General features: G+C 35.6%; 1 pseudogene; it reads left to right on the forward strand.

The window, feature by feature from the left end:
- The window catches only part of LOC143640273 (transport and Golgi organization protein 1 homolog), a 39,877-nt pseudogene extending 33,802 nt beyond the window's left edge, over positions 1 to 6,075 (forward strand).
- Positions 6,076 to 7,144: the final 1,069 nt, after the last annotated feature.

The following is a 7,144-nucleotide window of genomic DNA, read 5'->3' on the forward strand; positions in this document are numbered from 1 at the left end:
GAACTTGGTCAATGCAAACAGTTCTGGGGGTTTTGTATGTTGTAGTAATTCTTTAAGAAATCAGTTTGCTGTGTCTTATATCAAGACCCACAAAAGTGTGGCATTTGATAGACCTTGGAAATCTTCTATGGATATAATTTGAAAAAAAGAAAAAGTTTTAAGGAGGAAGATATTTCTAGCAGAATTACTTGAGAACACACTGATGAACAGTTAAGGAAATTATAATTTATCAATTCAGAATCTCTAGCAATTAAATGATAAAGAAGTTATTAGTATTAGGTTTTTATTTTATTTATTTATTTTTGGTGCTTTACTACTAAGCTACATCCTTAGACCTTTTTTTTACTTTGAGACACAGGGTCTCAGTTGCATAGGTTCCCACTTAATTGCTGAGACTGACCTCGAACTTGTGATCCTCCTGCCTCAGCTTCCCAATCATTGGGACTACTGGCATGTGGCATTGCACCTGGCCTGTAGTATTAGTTTTGATCACACTGGATTCATATAACTATAGAAATGTTTTTCTTATGTATGATAAAAGTCTTTAAAAGTATAGCTGATGGAATAAAGGGAAAATGGTCAGAATATTTCAAATTTTATTCAATTGTTGTAATTCTTAGGCAGAGAATTGAAGAGATGGAAGAAGAATTACAGAAAACCGAGCGCTCATTTAAAAACCAGGTAGTAATTAATACTGTCCTGTAGTTGCAGAATTCTTTGATATCTAATACAGACAATTATAGGCTATAATAATGAATTCCTAAAAACATTTTTTTAATGTGTTGTCTTTTTCAGATTGCTATGCATGAGAAGAAAGCTCATGATAATTGGGTAAGATTTTTTTCCCCTTTTCTTTATTTTTTGCATTGCCTACCGCAACTGAATTTGAATATTTTCTCTTTAATAGCTCAAAGCTCGTTCTGCAGAAAGAGCTATAGCTGAAGAGAAAAGGGAAGCTGCTAATTTGAGACAGAAGTATGTGATTTTTGGTATCTTACTGTATGTTTTAGAGTGTTTTAAGGTTATGCTAGATATTATCTATGATTGCTGTTTCATAATTCAGCCCATTCTTTCTCAATATTCAAGACTACTGGAAATGACCCAAAAGATGGCAATGCGGCAAGATGAACCTGTGATTGTAAAACCAATGCCAGGGAGACCAAATTTACAAAATCCTCCTCGGAGAGGTAGGGGGCACTTTGTAAAAGGAGCTATTTTATTTCTTGGTGCAGAATGTATGTAAATTACTTTTTATTTCTGTGTGTAATGGTTATGAAATAATCTGAATGATTTGCTAAAGCGGGAGGTGTGGGGGTTGGTGTCAGGGAGAAGGCTACCTTAAAGTAGTAACACGGCATTGTTGTCTTTAGGTCCACTGAACCATAATGGCTCTTTTGGTCCATCCCCCGTGAGTGGTGGAGACTGTTCCCCTTCACTGACAACAGAGCCAGCTGGGAGACCTCCTTCTGCTACTATTAATCAAAGAGATATGCCTAGAAATGGATTTGGTGAGCATTTACATGTTGCTTTATAGTAAACTACTTCAAAGTTTTGGGTTTTTTTCCCTTTTGAATATTCTAATGAAAACATAGAATTTGGGCCTGTACAATATATAGAAGATAATTTCTTACTTTATCTTAATGAATGTTTTCTGTAAAATCTGTTCTAGAATAGAAAACATTTTTTTTTTCCTCGAGGTCCCTGTATTGTTTTTTTCTTTTAAATTTTACAGTGTGAAGTGTAAACCTTTATCTTTAAATTAAATCTCTATGGTGTTCCTTTTCCAAATATTATAAAAGTAGCCTTAAACTTTATGTAGCATACATATTTCCAATATGAAATACTGAGTCTTATTTCCAATTCTAAATAGGACTGTAGTCTTGGTAAGATTGGAAGTCAGGTTATACAGACTAAAGAAAAGCCAACTTACACATACTTCAAGTCTGTAGCTTAAAGTTTAGGACCAGTACGTATTAATTTGCTGTTCTATCAACCCAAGGCAGTTCTTTATTTTACTTAAGTCTCTTCATAAATTGTGATTTATGTATTGGGCAACCCATTTTTTTTAAATATTTTTAATTGTAGATGGTGTGGTGCTGAGAATCAAACCCAGTGCCTCACACATGCTAGGCAAACACTCTGCAACTGAGCTACAACTCCAACCCCTGAGCAACCCATTTTTAATGTTGCTTTCTAGTTATTGTTGAACCCTGACCTGTCCACCAGTGGTTTATTTCTTCTGAAAAATACATACAAGGGCTCTGATCTTTTTTCCCAAGGGTCAATGGATGGACCTTTACCTCGTACTCAATGGTCTTCTGAGGCATCTGGGAAACCCGTTGCCTCTGGTAAAGAGACCAAGTAATTTCAAAGAATCTGTAATTGTGGATGCAGGATTTTTATTCTCTTCATGTTAGAATAAGTCTGAATCCATTCTTTGATCTCTAACAGACCCAGGATGTGGTCCAGCTCACATGAACAGCAGCTCCAAAAGTTCTTCTCCAGCTAAGGTGACGGATGAGGGCAAGGTAAGTTCTGTAGTTACTGTGAATCACGTGGTCGTGCAGGAACATGTTGCTTTCCTACAGTACTTGCTCTTTGCTTTATCCTTCTTTGTGTTCTATTTGTACTATCCCATTTGTTTTTTAAAAAGCAAACTGTTCCCCAAGAACCTGAGACCCCCTCAGTTTCTACCATTACTTCTTTAACTGAGCATCCAGTTGGAGTAAGTACTTAGAGGTTGAGAACTGAATTGGGTTTTATTCTGTGCATTTCTGGGAAGGATATTCAGAGCATGACACTGATCTTGTTTGCTTTAAACTGCATGCAATATTGAGCTTACTTTTCTCCTTGGAAATGTGGCTTAAGTGTGTACAACTATAATGAACTACAGAATGTGAAAAGTTATCACTCTAATTTTATATGGTGTTTTGTGTTGAATGTTCTAAGGCAAAGTAAATTCATTATAAATTATATAATTCATCATTTTTATTTTTGTTTGGAAGAATGCTATTTAAGAATTCCTCCATTTGTGCAAACCCTATTTTGAGTGATTTGAATTAGATTGGTATCAGATTTTCTGAAAGTGAAATACTCTTTCAGTGCAACAATGATAATCTGAAATGACCTCTTGAGCCAGTCCCAAGCAATGGTCTCATTTGTTCATATAAGTGCATTCTCTTGTAACTGTGTTGCTATTATATCTGGTAGGTCTTCTGCAGCTCTATAATAAAATAAATTTTTAATTGTTTAGTTTCAAACTCACTACTCATAGGAAATGATAAATCAATATCTCAAATGGTGTACAGTAAAATGAAAGTAAATATTAAAGCCTTGTCTTCCTAATTTGTGTATATAGCATTGTGTTGGAAAGTTCTTCTCAAGTTCCAGTGTATACATATTCCAGGAATATACATTTCTGGAGAAATCTAAGGGCAGCTTAGATAAGACCCCCAAACCCCTTTGTAGTAGAAGATTTAAAAGAGAGCAAACACCTGTTGTTATAGAGGAGTAAAGGTGGGAAAAGCATGGCTTGGAGGCAAACCTGGGATTGAGACCCTTTAATATGCAGTGTGGCCTTCAACAAATTATCATAATCCATTTGCTTTTGTTCCCTCTTATTTAAAACAAGACAGTCTACTTAAAGATCTCAGAGGTTGAATAATTATGAAAGACTTACTGAAGATACTCTGAATAGTAGCTATTATTACATGGGTACAGAATGTATTTTTCATTTTATTCTGTTCATTCTTAATATGGAAGTAATGAGCTACTGTGATGAAAGGGAAGTGATGGGGAGGGGGGGACTCCCTTTGAAATAGGTTGTAGTGAATACAGCATGACATACTGGTCAGAAATCACCTCTGTTAATAACCTCTGCCAGTCCTCTTGCCTTTCCCTTTCCTGTGCAGATATAATCACTAACAAACTGCTCCCTCTTGTGGAATCCTTCTAACTTCTGTAAGCTGTCAGTGGGAATACACAGGAGGGGTGGGTAAAGTTTTGTTGCACTGATGGTATTCTCTGGACAGGTGCCTGTTTTGGGTTTTAGCTTTTATCGGTGTTGGTACTTTGTCTTAATACATAGGAATTTTAAAACTTTTAACTGCTTTCAAATCTTAAATTGCAGGTTAATATGGCTATGAAAGGGCCCCCTCCTTTCTCAGGGGTACCCTTCATGGGCCCCCCTATGGAACCCCCAATGGGACGGCCTCCACCACCTCCCTTTTGGTATGGACCGCCATTTCAGCTCTGTGGGCCTTTTGGGCCTCGGCCAATTCCTCCACCATTTGGTATGATGATCTGAACAGTAGTGATTGACTTATAAATCACATTCATCTTTCATTTCTATTGCTTGCTAAAACAGTTGGTTGCTATCTCAGGTCTTAACAATGAAAGGATACAACTGAGTACATTTTAACTTTTCCTCCAGTTTTCTGGGATATATGGGACACTACATAATCTTATACTGAGATAGGCAATAGCTATCTCATAGACAAGGATAAGGGGCTATATAGAGAAAAGCCACAAATATTACTTCTGCAGATGTTTGTTGAAAATATGTTGATATGAACTGCAATAGATGAAAAGGTGGATGAGACACATGCCATAACTTAAAATTTTGTCACAGATATGAAAATCCTATAACATAAAGTTTGTAATCACCCATAATGGAAGCATAAGCAGTAGGTTATAGAATATAGAAAAGGAAAAGTCAAACCCTCCTTACCTTGAGAAAAGTCAGAGGGAAGTGTTAAAGAGGAGGATTTAACAGTGACCTAATAAATGTTGCTGATTTAATTAGGTGGCTGTGGAAGGCCTTTTACCAGGGGGGCATGCACCTTGATTCCGATGGCATGTGTAAAGTCCATGCTGAAATACTTCATGAATTTTTAATGGATACAATAATAAATAGTGGGATTTCCTTTTATCAAAATTTCTTTGATGTAGTAAAGTTCTTATTTCATAATCTATCATCTTGTCATGGTAATATAGTACTTCCAAATATAAATGGAGCTCTTTTGAGATAGAAATAATTCTGCAATTATATAGTAGGGAAAGAAAAAAGATAAGCCTGGAGCTAGGTAGAGCCATGTTTAAATCCTTAATATGTTGCTTCATGGCTGGTTGGCCAGGCTATAACCTAAACTTGTTCCATTTCAGTTTGCCTCATCTGGCAAGTCAGGATGTTCACCAGTTGATGTTCTAGGCTTGGGAGAAATTAAAGACTATATTAACATATTTGAAATCACCCAAGTTCAGAAATTTCTAGGTATTTACATCACTTCCTTTTTATTTTCCAGGTCCTTGTATGCGTCCACCAATAGGCTTCAGAGAATATGCACCAGGTGTTCCACCTGGACAATGGGATTTGCCTTTTGACCCTCGTGATTTTTTTCCAGGACCTGCACCATTTAGACCTTTAGGCTCATTTGGCCCAAGAGAGTACTTCATTCCTGGTGCCCCATTACCACCTCCAACTCATGGTCCCCAAGACTATGGGCCACCACCTGCTGCAAAAGACTTAATGTCTTCAGGCTTTAAAGATGAACCTCCACCTACACCCGATTCTCAGAGTAGTGAGGGCTGTTCACAGGCCTTAAAACAGGGCCCATAAAATTAACCTCTGACACTTAGTCAGAAAGTGGACTATGAACTATTCATTGTGTTGAAGGATTATTGGCTTGAAAATATAAAAGTTTATTTTAAATGCCTTATGTTTTTAGAATGAAGCTGCCTTGGCGCAGTATACATTTGGAGCCAAAATATTTTCCCCCTAAATATCCCCCACTTAAACTAGAGTATCCTTCCAACTTTAAAACGTGCAATAAGGAATACCTTTGTTTTAGTTAATGTAGCATATACAATTGCTAAATGATTTAGAATGTCATAATTATGGACATTTCCTGTGGAAATGCTTTAAGAACATGTATTTCCATTATCCTATTTTTAGTGTATTCCAGTTGATAACAGAGAAATGGTGTTTTATAACCTTGATTTTTCTCTTTAAATATCTGGTCACAGAGACTGTTAGACTAAAAATGTTTACTCAAAGATCATAAACTTTATTTTCCTTCTTGCTGAAGTTCTTTGTTGTAATAGTTCATAAAAAATTGTTTATTAATATTTCCCAAGTGTCTGTTGATTCATTGGATCGTCATGAGACTTTGTGCCATTGGGGAAGCATGTAAACTCACTCTCAGAACTGAAGATGGTGACTTGGCAGCATATTTCCTGTTGCTCACTGTTAAGGAGGCTGGACCTTGGTCAACTGTGGACTTATACAGAGGAATTTCTTTTACTTGTGAGAAGTCTTTTGGCTCTATTTTTGTAGCACATTCATGTACTTTTTTCTAACCACTGTTCATGTGAGAATGGTTTTCTGAAAATGAGTTTACATTAGTAGCAAGAGTTGTTTGACCTGAAGTTCTACTGCTTTTGCAATTATTGCATTATAACAGTAAAATATAGGGTGGTATGTTGTGTCTATAAAAAGTAAGGAAATTAACCAACAATAAAAATTAATTTAAAAAAAATAATAAGGAAATTTCTTTAAAAAAAAATGTACACACACACTCTTCTCTTTCCCATACCTTGCCACTGATTTTCAAGGAATATGATAAAAAAATTAGAAAAGTATAATCCTCTGAGAAAGAATGAATGAAACTCTAAGGCTTATAATGTCTTTAATCAGCAACTATGGGCTGAATTAAATTCTTTTTTTTAACAGATACTCAAATATATTTTATTTAAAAATCAATTAAAGCAAGTCCTGAATCTGTAACTACTGTCTTTAAAACAATGTTCCTAACAACTAGCTCTCTAGAGCTGTAATTTTAATTACAGCAATTTTAACAGTACATTTTAAGAGGTTTAAGATTTAAATAAAATTATAAAAGCCTGGTACTTATGTTTACTGCTAGACCATATTCTTCTATTCTTTACTAGAAAGTAATAGGATTGTTGAAACCTAGAACATATCATTGTTCTTTTTATGTCCCCTAAGTATTCTCAAAATAGGGGCAAAAGCTTCAGTGTGAAACAAAATCTCTGTGAAACAAAATCTCTAAACTTCTGAAGATGACTCAGAATCAAAAAGAATGAGTCTGTTAGGAAGAATTCAACCTACATAGCCTCCATTTAA

The sequence above is a fragment of the Callospermophilus lateralis genome, unplaced genomic scaffold, assembly GCF_048772815.1.
Source record: "Callospermophilus lateralis isolate mCalLat2 unplaced genomic scaffold, mCalLat2.hap1 Scaffold_160, whole genome shotgun sequence".
In the NCBI taxonomy this organism is placed as follows: Eukaryota; Metazoa; Chordata; class Mammalia; order Rodentia; family Sciuridae; genus Callospermophilus; species Callospermophilus lateralis.